The following is a 15,799-nucleotide window of genomic DNA, read 5'->3' as shown; positions in this document are numbered from 1 at the left end:
TACTAATGGTCCGCGGCCGATTTAAAGCTACCACCTCAAGTGTGGTGTCTGGCGGTGACACCACAAAAAATACAAGAAAAAAATTCGGAAATTGTAAATTTGTAACTACATGAGACGAAAAAAAATATTTCTTTTGTCATTTTCATCCTACTTCCAATTTAAAACATTCTAGCAAGTCTTGGACTTTCCGGGACCGGTATCTTACCACTATCAGTGTCGATAATAGGCAAACATCGTCTATATTCCCTATTCCCGGGATGGATAAACTGTCTATAAACATAATTAGTTTCATACGGAACCCTAAGGCGCGAGTCAGTTTTTGAATAAGGGGTGTAATTGAAAAAAAAAAAGGGTGGGTGATAAAGCGTTTGTTATTATATAAGGATTCAGCACATTGAAAAAGGTTTTTCGTCGTTAGCCTGTGTTATCGATCATTATTTCAGCGATGAATAAAATACAGCAAGTATCTCTGACTTACTAAAGACGGTGTTTGTCAAGTTTTACAAAGCAGAAAGATAGGAATAAGTTTCCTTTAATTTACGTCTATGGTCACAAACTTTTTGTTAACAGATTACCGGTTTCGGTCTTTAATGACCATCATCAGATCTGTTTCATAAAAACAAAGTCCTAATGTTTATGGAACAGATCTGATGACGCTCATTAAAGACCGAAACCGGTAATCTGTTAACAAAAAGTTTGTGACAATAGACGTAAATTAAAAGAAACTTATTACATGTACGGGTCACTGTTTTTCTCTCGACAATATTGCAGCTTGTGGAGAAAAATAGGAGTTAGGGCTTATGTATGTGTTGAATCTTGCCTAGTCGTCAAGTGTGGGGTATCTAGGAAACCTGCGCCGGCCGAAGTGGCCGTGCGGTTAAAGGCGCTGCAGCCTGGAACCGCAAGACCGCTACGGTCGCAGGTTCGAATCCTGCCTCGGGCATGGATGTTTGTGATGTCCTTAGGTTAGTTAGGTTTAAGTAGTTCTAAGTTCTAGGGGACTAATGACCTCAGCAGTTGAGTCCCATAGTGCTCAGAGCCATTTAGCCATCTAGGAAACCTGCGTTTTCGGATCGCCAGACAAACAATTCAAATAAACCGAATTAAAGAGTTTCATTACGAAAAGTAAATGACAATACTTAACTCTGAATATTACACAGATGTGTCGGAGCAAAGGGCGACAGACAAAATAACCGAGTTTCTTCAGTATAGACAATGCTACATAGTATAAGCGAAATGACTAGTCTTGAAGGTAATGTAGAACCGAGCCGCGACCAGTCGGGCGCGGCGCTTATGTCCTCTTCGCATAGGGGCCGCTGCTGTTGCGTTTTCGTCCTGGAGAGGGGCCGATCAGCGTGCAACTGGCTGACGTCTTCTCCATAGCCCTCTCTGCTCGTTCCCGACTGGTGTGCCGGCGCTTGCGTTTACGCCGTAACAGTATCGATTGTTTTGAAATCGAAAGCAGTAAGGGAGACACTAGGGTCAGATTTTCACTTCTAACCGAAAACGATCTAACTGCAGATCGGCAGTGAGGAATATGGAGATCCAATCGGCCATGCCTTCGTCAAAGCAGCCACACTAATCACACCGATATTCAGTTGAAGAGGTTCTAGAAAAAACTATAAATTTGGATCAGCGTTCTGAGGGACTTGGACCCTGGTCCTCGCTGTCAGGGTAATTACTGTTCCTAGTTGGACGCTGTTGTGAAGCCGGAAACAGAGATGGGCAGGCCATAATGGCAAGCGAGCTGACAAAGGTCGGGATAAGGAAATTGTATGGCGTTTTCCTCGTGATTAGAAACGACTCTTGACGATTGGCTTGAAGGACGATGGGTACAGGACACCAGGAGAGCTCCGAACATACTTAGGAGGATCAAGTTGTGTGTGTGAGAAATCTGAAAGATAAACAATGAATTTTGTTGCAGTCTCCTTAGCTCTAACGATTTCGACGTGTCAGTCATTTTCAAAAAGTTAAGCGTTTGATGCATTACATATAGGTATACAAAGATACTCCACTGACATCACCGGTGTTTACGAAATACATCGCTGATTACACTTGCGGCCTGACTGCACCACGAAGACAGAAACTGTCAGTTGTTTGTTTTGTGGTAGCAGAAGAGCCAACACCGTGTTACGAGTGGAGGCCGAAATGCACGCGTTTTAGCTCACGCAGGCTGGCGTGAGGAGGGAAGAACTATACTGACGTGAAGTCTGGAACACGACAAGGAATGAGAATTCAGAAAGCGGACGTAATTAGTTTGATACTTAACTTTAATCCATTAATGATGAACTTCGCTCTTGACGGTACATGATTCACAATATTATCTGTTCAGAATACATTCTTGAAGATAGTACTTATAGTAACTGAATATGGCGGCTTGCTAAGTCGTAGCAAATGACGTAGCTGAAGGCTATGCTAAACTGTCGTCTCTGCAAATAAGAGCGTATGTAGACAGTGAACCATCGCTAGTAAAGTCGGCTGTACAACTGGGCGAGTGCTAGGGATTCTCTAGACTAGACCTGCCGTGTGGCGGCGCTCGGTCTGCAGTCACTGATAGTGGCGACACGCTGGTCTGACGTATACTAACGGACCGCGGCCGATTTAAAGGCTACCACCTAAAGTGTGGTGTCTGGCGGTGGCACCACAGTTTGTCTTTGTAATTACATTGTCTGATACGCCAACGAAGAAAAAAGATTTTTTTTTTAAATGTTAGTGGCTTCCTCTTGAACTTTTTATTTCGCTCAATCTTGATATGACAACAGATAAACCCATATTGTCCACAAATTTTTTACAATTAGCACTTAGTAGTTTAAAAACGAATTTTAGCTAGTTTAATTTTCTATAAAAAGCATTATACTGCTATTTTAATAATAATCAAAATAGTAATCAGTTTTCGATGGAACTGATATTGAGAAACTGTGGCTATGTGAAAATGCATGCTAATTCTTGAAATAAAAGCAGCAACCAGACACCGTTAAAAATGCTATTTATTAGCACCGTTGCTAGTTTCAAACCGACAGGTGCATCTTCAGAGGTTAGAACTTACATTATTATTGACGGACATGTGATGTCCACTATTTGTGGTGAACGTTCCTTGTGGTGGTTGTGCCCTACATCAAAAACCGATAGAAGAAAAAAAATGGACAATTTTTTTATAAAGACATGCAATACTGAATTATTATAACATAACCCACTTCTTAAGGTAAGACTTGAAATAGTTTTGTGTTTTACACTCTTTACTGCTGTTGAAGGAGTACATATTTCACAGAATGCCAGACAAAACTTAACACTTTCTGAACTTTGAAATTACGGATAGTGTAGAGCACTACACAAGCGCCACAGTATTTAGACCGTACTGATCCTTATATACAACGATAGAGATTTACAAGGACAGAACTGTGCCATGCAAATTTCATGTGCCGCTTCATTTAACAATTGTATGAAGTTTAAATTTCTGTATCAGTGGTTGCAGTGTTGAGTATAGTGTACATCGTAACTGCTATGACAAACCCTTTGTATCTTCCCTGGATTTAAAAAAATTCTATTTGCACCACTACACATTAAGTTAGCCATAAAGAAACAGTTTGTGAAAGACTTACCTAAAGATCGTTGAAAGCATCTCTCCGAGAAATTTTCTCGCCAGTCAGAAGCGAAACTGAAAGAAGGCATGTTTGTTGAAACCGATATTCGAAAAATTGTGTTAGATTTTAAATTTAAATGAAGCCTGTGGGTGAGACGGAGGCTGGGGTGGGCATCATGCAAGAAGTTTCTTACTACGTTCTTAGGTAGCAGTAAGGGGTCTATATTATACTTGGGTTGCAGTCAACATAGTGAAAATTTTCAGTCAGGCTGTTCGATGAGTTACAGGATTCATTTTCTGAATAGTCAGCTTGTACCTTTGCCCGAAAATTTAGGTGATATCAGCGAGGAACGGAGAGAGTGCTTTCATCAAGACATCAAAAAGACAGAAAGATGGTATCAGCTTTTCCTCGGCCTATGTGCAGCAACTTAGGGCTTGCAGCTTAACTTCTTTCGAAATGAAACAAACACAGGTTGTCGCAATGAAGATTCTGCGATACGTAGCGGGTTGTTAACTGCTAGACCCCAAAAGGAGTGAAGACATATTGGAGTGATTGTGAGTCCGGAGCATCACTAATGAACTAATGGAGTTCTGGAGCTGGTTACAGCACCTGCATCGCACGCTTGAATGTAGGATAGCCCAGAGAGCTATGCAATAAAACCAGCAGAGCAACCAAAAAGGGACGGACAAGGGAGAGATAACTTCTCTCACGCTCCACTCCTGCTTATGTTGTTTGTGGACCGTAAACGAAAAGTAAATACCTTTCATGAAGAAGTCGTCCGATGTGCAGGATACTCCTTATGCACTCTAACATCGAACCAGCTGACTCAGGAGCTTTCCTCTGTAACGATATGATCAGTTATTGACTGCAAATTTCTTTGTACGTTTTGTGGGGCAAAAACCATTTTTAAGTCAAACTGTTCACACACCTCCATTAATCTGACTCTATTGTCATTTCTGAATCCTCTCCAGAAGGCCGAACTGTTATTTACCTTTTTGCTACCAATATAACCACTGAAATTACGCACGGGGACCACATTGTTTTACTCGACTTTGCAAAAGCGTGGTCCTCAGTCTGTGAAGAGACCCATCTTGTTTCTGCCCAGTAATGGATTTTTAAAACACAGTGCACCTAAAAAGAAACATTAAAAGATGGAAAAGGCATGTAGATGGCATTACTAAAACGGGTGATGTAGATTTTCAAGGTGACCGCTGTGGTATGGATGATGGTGGTGCTTCTGTAGGTCAGCTGAAGGATGATGTCTAGTGGCTTGATGAATTGCTCTAGATAGACAAGTAAATGGAGGGGCCCAATAGAAGGAAAAGAGGAAGTGGGACGAAATGGAGGAGCTAATATAGAGACTTAGAGAAGGAAATTTGTCAACTTTTAATGCTAAGGTAGAGATTGTGATAGGGATTTGCTCCAGAAGACTTGTACACACTGCACGTGGTAGACCAGGAATAAAATCAAGCTGCGGTTCTGCGATTCTCTTATGAATCACAGAAACAGAGTTTGTAACTGATGGCATGAATCCGCGAAATCTGTTGGAAATGTTTATGGTTCTTTCGTGTTGTTTCTCTTATACATGATGGTTCACTTGTATACCATTCGTAACGATATTCGCCTAATTTGCAATTATTTAATTTCTCATTTTTTAATAATAATCGTTTTTTTGAGGTACAGTTAATTGAAGGGGATATACTCCTGCCTTTCACTTATCAGTTTCATCAGTTTGCTTGTTTTGCTGTCTCCTCATTCTCGATACATTTGGCACTCATGTTGTTGTCTTCCTACTTCTAGTCATAATGATACAATCAGATTTATACCGAGCGAGGTGGCGCAGTGGTAGCACACTGGACTCGCATTCGGGAGGACGACGGTTCAATCCCGCGTCCGGCCATCCTGATTTAGGTTTTTCGTGATTTCCCTAAATCACTCCAGGCAAATGCTGGGATGGTTCCTTTGAAAGGGCACGGCCGACGTCCTTCCCCATCCTTTCCTAATCCGATGAGACAGATGACCTCGCTGTTTGGTCTCTTCCCCCAACCAATCCAACCCAATCACATTTATAACAAATTGTCTGTGTGCATCTGTTCTTCTCTTTCAGTTGTTAAAAGCACACAAAGTTATCAGTTCACCCACTAACGTCACAGTCAATTTTTATTTTCTTCCAGTCAACATACTTAATACAGACTATCTTGCACATAAAATATTTTGTCCTACTGTGTTCATCCAGTCTTTGTTACAGAACATTTTCAGTCAAATAGCAGAAATGTAATACTGAGATTCGAAGATGGTTCAGATAAGATACATTGATGTGTACTCCACCTTTATCTCACTTCACTGATTTAACAAGTTTTCTCAAGGCTGCTGATAACTGAAGATAATTTCGGAGAAATTGAATCGCTTTTCCTAAGACGTTATTCAGCTCTATATGCTGACCTCGTCGCACGTGAAAGAAAATACGCAGTGAATAATAGACCACAGGCTACAAAAGATTATAACATAATATTTTTGCATTTGCACACTGCATTTAATGTTTTCAGTTATCGTTGTTATTGTTGCAGGCACCACAACGTTCAGCACCAACCACCAGAGCGCCGCCGTTTGTGGGTGAATACTGGAAGACTACGAACTTAAAACTATTCTCTGTGAGTAGGGATTTTATTTTAGATTGTAGATTGTCTATAGTGTCCTTGCAACTTATAGTATTATGATAAAGGTAAACAAAATTTTGGATATACGTTTGGGTATGAAGACTGTTAGGACGGGGTCGGGTAAGAGTGTGCGTCTGGTAAGAGTTCGCAGTGGCGTTTTCTCTGCATTGGCAACTCTGACCGACAACAAAAAGCTGCATTCAGTTTTTGGTTCTGAAGCGACGCCATCACATGTAATCTTGAAGAGCTCCGCCAGATTTTGGTTGTAGCATGTAAATATAGGTTTTTGTTTCAAGTAATGTAACCTTTAAACTGTACATAGTAAGCAAAACGCACTGTTTAGGTACGGAGTAAAAAATAAAATTATTTGCCAAAAGAATCGCCGTTCTTCGAGGAACAAACCACGACACGATAAACAGCGGAACCAAGGAACGACTGCCATTTGTGGCAATTTTTTGAACTGTGTGGCGCATGGGTTAAGTGCACGCTGTAAGATAACGGGAAAGACAACGCGCGTACTCTTCGTTTCTAACGGTCAGTAATGGAGGAAACATGTGTTTTGTTTCGAACTGCACATTCTACAGTAGATGCAATTCAAACAGCTGAGGGAACCTTCGAGTCAACGGGTATATTGCCGTTCAGTCCGGATGGCTTCACGGCAGATGACTTTGCTCCAACAGAAATCATTGAGAGAGCCGAACTTCCGACAACTGAAGAAGGAAAAAGAGTTCGCCACAAGCCCACAGACAAATGCCGCTCCTGAGTGACAGGTGATTTGTCTGTGCAGTCACCGGGAAAAATATCAAGAACGTGATAAAAATGTTCAGAGAGCTGATGTACGAACAGTGGTCGCAGGTTCGAATCCTGCCTCGGGCATGGATGTGTGTGATGTCCTTAGGTTAGTTAGGTTTAAGTAGTTCTATGTTCTAGGGGACTGATGACCTCAGATGTTAAGTCCCATAGTGCTCAGAGCCATTTGAACCATACACTGCCATAATATGATCGACCCACAACAAAGAAGAAAACGGCAAAAAAATCCGAGATTTTGTCTGGCTATCTGTACAAAAATCTGTTGTTTGACAAGCAAGATAAACCAGACAAAATCAAGAAGAGACAAAATACCAGTATCAACAACGCAGAATCGATTTGGTTAGTGTGGACTTAACCGAGCCATCATCTTCAGGACCAACGAAGTCGAAATCTAAGGAGGGACTTGATGTTTTGAATTGGCCAGCTTGTGGTGAAGTCTACGAGAAGCCTACCGCGGATGACTGGATTCAGTGTGATAACGGCTCTCAGTGGTGGCATGAAGAATGCACAGGTTATGAAGGACAGGGTGAATTTCCTTGTGATTAATGTTAGTGCGTACTCTTTGACTACTTACCAGGAGATGCGACAAAACGTACGAATGAGTAGTGTCTTACATTTGTTGACTTTTAATGTTTGTGTTAACAGCTAGCAGCTGTACGCGATTTATGTTGTTCCCAAATAAACCAGCAATAATTGATTATGAGAAAAGATTGTTTTAACCTTCTCATCTACTAGATATGAGCGGTTAAATACTAAGTGCATACTCTTACCCGACTTTCCCCTACTTACATTTTACGCATACTTTAAAACGTGGAATGAAACACTTAACTGCTGCAAACTAACTATGAGAATTGTCTAGAAAAGCTAAGTCGGTGGTAATTAGAGAAACATGTTTAAATAAGCGGAAATTGTCCATGTCGCAGAAGAAACTGGTGATGATTATTTGTAGGGCACTCAACTGCTCGGTCATCAGCGGCCGTACAAAGTCCAAACTTTCACAGAGTCCATTTTTTTTTTACATTCCAATCTAACCACTGTCGAAAGATGGTGATTTTGAAATGATGTGGACGACACAAACGCCCAGTCCCCGCGCAGAGAAAATCCCTGACCCGGCCGGGAGTCGAACCGGTGACCCCGTGATCCAGAGGCAGCAACGCTAGCCACTAGACACGAGCTGAGGACAGAAACTGGGGAGAAATTGTACCTCACTATTACTGTCTGACCAATAGCTTCCCGGCGAATATTAGTGGACACTAATATGGTGCGTGTCCACCCTTCGCCTTTATGACGGCTTGAACTCTGCTGGGAACACTTTCAACGAGGTGTCTGGATGTCTGTGCAGAATGGCAGCCCATTCCTGCTCGAGAGGCGAAACCAGAGAATGTAATTACGTTGGACGCTGGGGTCTGGAGCGAAGACGACGTGCCGACTAACCCCAAAGGTATTTCATTTGGTTCAGGCCGGAACTCTGGGGAGGCTAGTCCGTTTCAGAAACGGTATTGTCCAAAAACGTTGCCTCGCACATGCTGCTTTATGGCAGGATGCATTTTCATGGTGACAGAAACAATCATCGTCTTTGAGCTCTTGCTCTGCTGCAGTCAGTACACAAGACTGTAAGATGGCCGGCCGGGGTGGCCAAGCGGTTCTAGGCGCTACAGTCTGGAACCGCTCCAAACTGTTCCCGCTGGACAGCGGGTGAGGGAAGTGGTAAGGTGCTGGTAGAAACGAACAATTAACAAAGCAACAACGAACAGTTCAAAAATGGTTCAAATGGCTCTGAGCACTATGGGACTCAACATCTTAGGTCATAAGTCCCCTAGAACTTAAAACTACTTAAACCTAACCAACCTAAGGACATCACACACAGCCATGCCCGAGGCAGGATTCGAACCTGCGACCGTAGCAGTCCCGCGGTTCCGGACTGCAGCGCCAGAACCGCACGGCCACCGCGGCCGGCCTACGAACAGTTACTTTGCTGTCAACACAATGTTCACAACGCACAGTTTGCCAAATACCAATAGGCACTTTCAGAGAAGTTAAATGTTAACAGATTACGATTTCAAAAAAAAAATTCATAAGGTTCCTATGCTTTGGCTTGAACAGGAGAACAGGCTAGAGCAGGAATCAAAATCTACAAACAGATTGTCTCAAGGATACAAGTTCAGTGATAACAGAAAACTGAGTTTACTTGGAATCTTAATTCCTCAACTAACCTCAAGGTAAAGCAACAACCTCCGAAATATAAAAAAAATGAAGAGCTGCCTCATGGCACCGTACACAGCCACTGTCTTTCACAATAAGGATCCGTATAACTACATTCACTTATAAAGCTGAGCATTATATGCATCAAAACACTTTGTTTCAATTACTAGCGTGGAGACAGAAAATATCAATACGCGGGACCATTTAGGGACTAAGTAGCTGTAGGCGTTTAGCATTGCATCACACCAGTGTAATTTTCTCTGTGGTACTGATTGGTACATGACAGCTCAGTTATTCAAAATTAATATTTTTCATTGAAATGAAATGCTCTATTATCTGGGTAACACTATTTTGAAATACAGTACAATTACCAAGTCCGACTGGTCACAAATTCCGGAATTTCATTTGCACAGGTTCAGAGTTCTAATTGCATTTATATTTTAAAAAAAGAAAAAAACAAGATTACCAATGCACATTTATACATATAACCTAATACATGGCAGACTGGCAGAACTCATTTAAATGAGTTACCACAGCGGAATCAATTACTTGTGACACAAGTCACGGCAACAGTTAACAGATTACAGAAATTTTTTTTTAAGCTAGTTCTTAGCCCTCATGTCCGCAGCTCGTGGTCTTGCGGTAGCGTTCTCACTTCCCTCGCACGGGGTCCCGGGTACGATTCCCGGCGGGGTCAGGGATTTTCCGTGCCTGGAGAAGACTGGGTGTTGTTGAGACTTGTCCATCATCATCATTCATCCCCATCACGGTCGGAGAAAGGCAATGGCAAACCACATCCAAGAGGGCGTTGCCTAGTTGGCGGTGCGGGTCTCCCACATCGTTCCCTACGCTCCTCGGACTATGGGACCTCATTTCGTTCATTCATTAGCCCTCATGCACAGTAAAACAGAACGGCTCCAGTGGCTCGTACTGGTAAGAAAAATAAAATCCCATGGAACACTCACTTATGCTAAGGCTATCAAAGACCTATTAGTGTGGCACCAAAACTAATACTAGCAGTGATGCAGATTATCAAATTAACTCGAGCCAAAAGGATCTCATGGCCAGAATCACAAAGCCGGCATTGAAGCGTTCACTCTAAATTGCTTTAAGTACACACAAATGACAGTATATAGTAAGCAAGACCAGTCAAAATTAATCGTCTTTTCCAATATGATGCAACTGGCACCTGTCAATACACAGGCACATTAAGTAATAACTATAAGCCTTAATAGTTGCCAGGAGCTTGAAATGCATCCAGCCACCACAGTACATTGGACATTGTCCTTAGGACAGTTCGAATAAGCGTCACCTGCAACTTATGACAACCGTCAGTACAAAACACACTTCAGTACAACAGGTCACAACAGGCTGCATTCTGTTTGAAGCCGAAAGTTAGTTTAGCTAAAGTATAATGTAATGAGGTGACAAGAGTCATGGATTACCGATACGCACACATACAGATGGAGCAAATATCGTGTACACGAAGTATTAAACAGCAGTGCATTGACGGAGCTCAAGCAAGTTTTGTGAAAAGGTTTCCGAGGTGATTGTGGTCGCACGGTGGGAATTAAGAGACTTTGAACGCGGAATAGTAGTTGGAGCTAGACGTATAAGACATTCCATTTCTGAAATTGCTAGAGAACTCGATATTCCACGATCCACAGAGTCAAGAGTACAAGTATGCGGAGAACACCAAATTACCGTCATTACCTCTCACAACGCAGTTGCCGACGGTCTTCACTTAACGACAGAGAGTAGCAGCGTGTGTGTACGTCACTGCTAAAAGACAAGCAACACTGCGTGAAATAACTTCAGAAATCAACGTGGTACGTACGACGAACGTATCCGTTAGGGAAGTGCGGCGAAATGTGGCGTTAACTGGCCATGACATAAGACCGACACGAGCGCCTCTCCTAACAGCACGACATCGCCTGCAGAGCCTCTCCTGGGCTCGTGACCATAGCGGTTGGGCCCACACCGACTGGAAAACTGTGGCCTGGTCAGATGAGTCCCAATTTCAGTTGTAAGAGCTGATGGTGGCGTTAGAGTGTGGCGCAGACCCCACGAATCCATGGACAACGCACTGTGCAAGCTGGTGTTTGCTCCATAATTTTTTGGGCTACGTTTACGTGTAAAGGAATGGGTCCTCTGGTCCAACCGAACCTTGCATACCATTTGCAGCCGTTCATGAACTTTGTGTCGCCAAGCGACAATAGAAGTTTTATGGATGACAATGCACCATGTCAGAGTTTTATGGATGACAATGCGGCATGTCACTGGGTCACGATTATTTGCGACTGGCTTTAAGAATATTCTGGACAGTTAGTGCGAATGATTTTCCCTCCTAGATCGCCCGAATATCAGTGGGAGGTAATCTAGAGAGCAGTTTGTTCAAAAAATACTGGCTCAATATTTCTGCGGGGGACTTCCAACAACTTACTGAGTCCATGCCACGTCGAGTTGCTGCACAGTACCGGGAAAAGTGGGGTCCGACACAATATTAGGAGGTATCCCATGACCCTTGTCACCTCAGTGTAATGTTCCTCAGCTGATCAACACAATGGCTGTGCTGCACCTGACCTCAAAACAGACTTAGGCTAGGCAGCAATAGGTCAGATTTTGCTGCCTTCAACATCCAGCGACAAAATGCCTCAGCGATTCTTAATTCTGCATGCGAACAGGAACGACGAACCAGCCAAGCACGATCACCGGGAAGCAAGGCCAACTACACGCATCACTGCAGCCTGGTACACAAATCTCAGCCACGACTTCCCAGTGGCCCTTTCTCTCTCTCTCTCTCTCTCTTGCCTCTTTCTGTACCTCTCCACGGTCTTCCGGGTCCCACTCCACCAGGCCACAAGTAAACATCTCCAGCCCCGCTGCTCTCGACGGCGCTCACCGCTCCCGAGCCGGACGCCAAAGACCTTCCTCACTACGGATATATCGATACTAATGAAACCATCGATGTACCCGCTGTACGATACAGCAACCCTTCCATCGGATGGCGACAAGGTATGTGTCGTTCATCACACTAAAACACTCGTTTCGTACTTTTGTTCAGTGAAAAATATACAAGCCAATCTGGAGCCACAAAAACTATTGAATTTTGAAGAAGAGAGGGAAGCTATAATTTGCGGAACTGAGACTAGTTGAGTAATTCAAACAACGATAATCGTTCAGTTGGACGCACAGCATATGTAGCGTAACACACAATATTTGAGAAGGGTGGGCTTCGTCCACTGACCAACTACCACAGCGGTGCTAGGAAGCATACTGGCTTCTCTCAGTGCAGCCGGCCGCGGTGGTCTAGCGGTTCTGGCGCTGCAGTCCGGAACCGCGGGACTGCTGCGGTCGCAGGTTCGAATCTTGCCTCGGGCATGGGTGTGTGTGGTGTCCTTGGGTTGGTTAGGTTTGGGTAGTTCTAAGTTCTAGGGGACTTATGACCTAAGATGTTGAGTCCCATAGTGCTCAGAGCCATTTTTTTCTCTCAGTGCACTGTTGGAAGCTAGGACGTGGCGGTCAGCCTTTAGCTGCAGTATGATATGTGTATCCATGACTGGACTTCGGGACGAGGAGGTAGGAGTCTGGGTGAGGGGCGGAAGAAATCTCCCACCACTCCTTCCACTAAATCTAGGTTGCCGCCAGCCCTACTTTTAACTTATTACAGATATCAACGATTTTAATAATAGCAATAATAATAAAATGTATAAATGGTGTATTTTAACCACAATAAAATGCCTAAAACGTTTTAACATAATAATAACAACAAGAATAACAATTAATTGTAGATGGATCACGACGTTCATATACATCTACATCCACAAGATAACACTGCAGTTCACAATTATGTGCCTGGCAGATCTTTCTCTACCCTTCCAGTCTTGAACGGCGCGCGGGGAAATCGAGCACTTGAAAGTTTCTGCGCGAGCTCAGATTTTTCTCATTTTATCGTGATAATCATTTCTCCATACATAGGTAGGCGCCAACAGAACATTTTCGCGATAGGAGGAAAAAGTGCCTGACTGAAATTTCACGAGAAGATTCCGCCGCAACGAAAAACGGCTGTGTTTTAATGATTGCCATCCCAGTTCACGTATCATGTCTGTGGCACTATCTCCCCTATTTCACGACAATACGAAATGAGCTGCCCTTCTCCGAAATTTTTCGATATCCTCTGTCAGTCAATTCTGATGCGAATCCTACACCGCACGGTAGTATTCCAGAAGAGGGCGGACAAGTGTGGTGTAAGCACTCTCTTCAGGGGACTTGTTGAAGTTTCTGAGTGTTTTGCTAATAAATCGTAGTCTCTTGTTTGCCTTCCGCTAGCATTATCTACGCGATCTTCCAACGTAAGTGGTACGTAATTGCAATCCTTAAGTATTTAGTTGAATTTACGGCCTTTAGATTCATGTGATTTGTCGCGTAACGGAAATTTAGCGGATTTTATTTAGTGGTCAGGAACCACGCTGTTGCTACGGTCGCAGGATCGAATCCTGCCTCGGGCATGGATGTGTGTAATGTCCTTAGGTTAGTTAGGTTTAAGTAGTTCTAAGTCTAGCAGACTGATAACCTCAGAAGTTAAGTCCGTTAGTGCTTAGAGCCATCTGAATCTAATTAGTGGTCATGTGGACGACTTCGCACTTCTAATTATTCAGATTTTTCGCACCATACAGATATCTTGTCTAAATCATTTTGCAATTGGGTTTGGTCATCTCACGACTTTGTAAGACGATAATGATTGCATCATCTGCGAAGAATCTAAGAGCGCTGTTCAGATTGTGTCCTATGTCGTTTACATAGATCAGGAAGAGGAGAGAACCTATAACACTCCCCTAGGGAACACCAGATAATACTTCTTTTTTACTCGGTCAGTTACTACGAACTTTGAACTTTCTGACCATAAACCATAAATCCAGTCACGCAACTGAGGCGATATTCCATAGGCACACAATTTGATGAGAAGAATCTTGTGAGGAACGGTGTCGAAAGCCTTCTGGAAATCTAAAAATGCGGAATCAATTTGACACCCCTATCGATAGCGCTTATTACTTCGTGGTACGCTATTTCAGGTTTACGTATTCGTTCCTTAAGTGCTTCATAGTCGAGTTCCTTTTTCATAATGATATCATCCAAGTACCTCAATTTTTCTGATATGCTGATGTCTCTATATTTCGTCCTCAGTTTTGAAGGGGCATCTTTGATGGTATTTATTATTCCGTCGTCTTTTTTTCCCCTTAAAGTGATATCTAAAACAGAAAATGCCTTTCAAAAAACATTAAGATACGTCAGTATGAAAAGGATTTGAAAGCAGTAGTTACGTCTGAAGCCGAGTTCCTGTCCCAAAAAATGCAAATGACGGCCACCGCGAAGAACTGGAGAAAATAGAGCGCAGAATCAGTACGAAAGTCGTGGGATCCAATTACAAGAATAGCATCCACCAAAAAAGATCCAAAAAGGAAGTCTAGGCAAAATAGAAAAAAATTACAGACACATTCCAGAAAAAACGCGTACGATTTTACGGTCATCTCAAAGGAAAGGACGGTAATGGTTGACCAAGAAGCTCTTTTTTTTTATTATTCAAACCCTCCAAAACCTCATTGCCCTAGTTGATAAACGAATGAAACACAAAGGTGCTGCGTCAGGGATATCTTTCGTAAGAAGATAGTGACGAACGAGCTAAACCGAGAGAGGAGCGTGGTTCTCCTTGGAAGGAGGGACGCAAGTAGACCCAACTCACAAAAAATTATAGGGAATCTGGGGATCGAGGGAAGGCATGTCCTCTGTGAAATTTAACAGGGCTTAATGCGGTCCTGGATGGCCCAAGTGAAATAACAAGAATGATATCACATTGTTACATCAGGGCTTAGTATATCGCTTTAGCACAGAGGTGGTCAGCCGGGCGCCCGTGTGGCGTAGCCCGGTGCAGCCAGGCAGACGTGACGTAACTGCCGTCAGCTCACCAGCTCGTTTACGTCACAGCGTAGCGGGACCACGTGGGAGAGCGGCCGGACGCAGCCACGCGGTGGAACGTTGCGCGGGCCGACTGCGGCTGCAGGTCTGAATCCTCTCTCGGGCGTGTGTTTGTGACGTTCTAGGTTACATTAGATTAGGCACATTCTTGACATAAAACACAACCTTGCGGTGATAAAGATTCATCGGCAGCAGGTTAAATATACCGTAATACTATTTTATTACTTACAATATACAGAGTGTAAATTTTAAGTCGACAAACCAAAATAACTCGAAAAATAAGCTTCACGAATCCAAAGTTGATTATTTTCAAGGGGGACATCTGCTAGTGCTAAAATTAGCCCGCCACCCCAGCCCCCTGGTGGTGGGGCGGGAGGCAACTTTAAAATTTCAAATGGGAACCTCCATTTTCTATTGCAGAATCAGATTCTACATAAAAAACTACGTACATTCTGTCTTAAACATTTGTTTTGATTTTTGGTAGTTGGCTCTGTAATTCAAGAAAATCCATGTTCTCATTTTTGCGTGGAAAATGGTTACGGATAAACAAAAAGCATTTATTTACTCCGTACATTT

The 15,799-nt window shown here is 43.0% G+C and overlaps 1 protein-coding gene across 3 annotated transcripts in view; it reads left to right on the top strand.

The window, feature by feature from the left end:
• The window catches only part of LOC126237364 (neutral ceramidase-like), a 563,642-nt gene that overhangs the window by 94,016 nt on the left and 453,827 nt on the right, over positions 1-15,799 (top strand). For all 3 annotated transcript variants that reach the window (XM_049947432.1, XM_049947435.1, XM_049947437.1), the window contains exon 2: positions 6,149-6,232. The gene's annotated coding sequence lies outside the window, so the exon portion shown is untranslated. The remainder of the gene's footprint in view (positions 1-6,148; positions 6,233-15,799) is intronic.

Source organism: Schistocerca nitens, chromosome 2 (genome assembly GCF_023898315.1).
Source record: "Schistocerca nitens isolate TAMUIC-IGC-003100 chromosome 2, iqSchNite1.1, whole genome shotgun sequence".
In the NCBI taxonomy this organism is placed as follows: Eukaryota; Metazoa; Arthropoda; class Insecta; order Orthoptera; family Acrididae; genus Schistocerca; species Schistocerca nitens.
The sequence above is the reverse complement of the archived record's forward strand: the minus strand, read 5'-3'. Positions and strand labels throughout refer to the sequence as shown.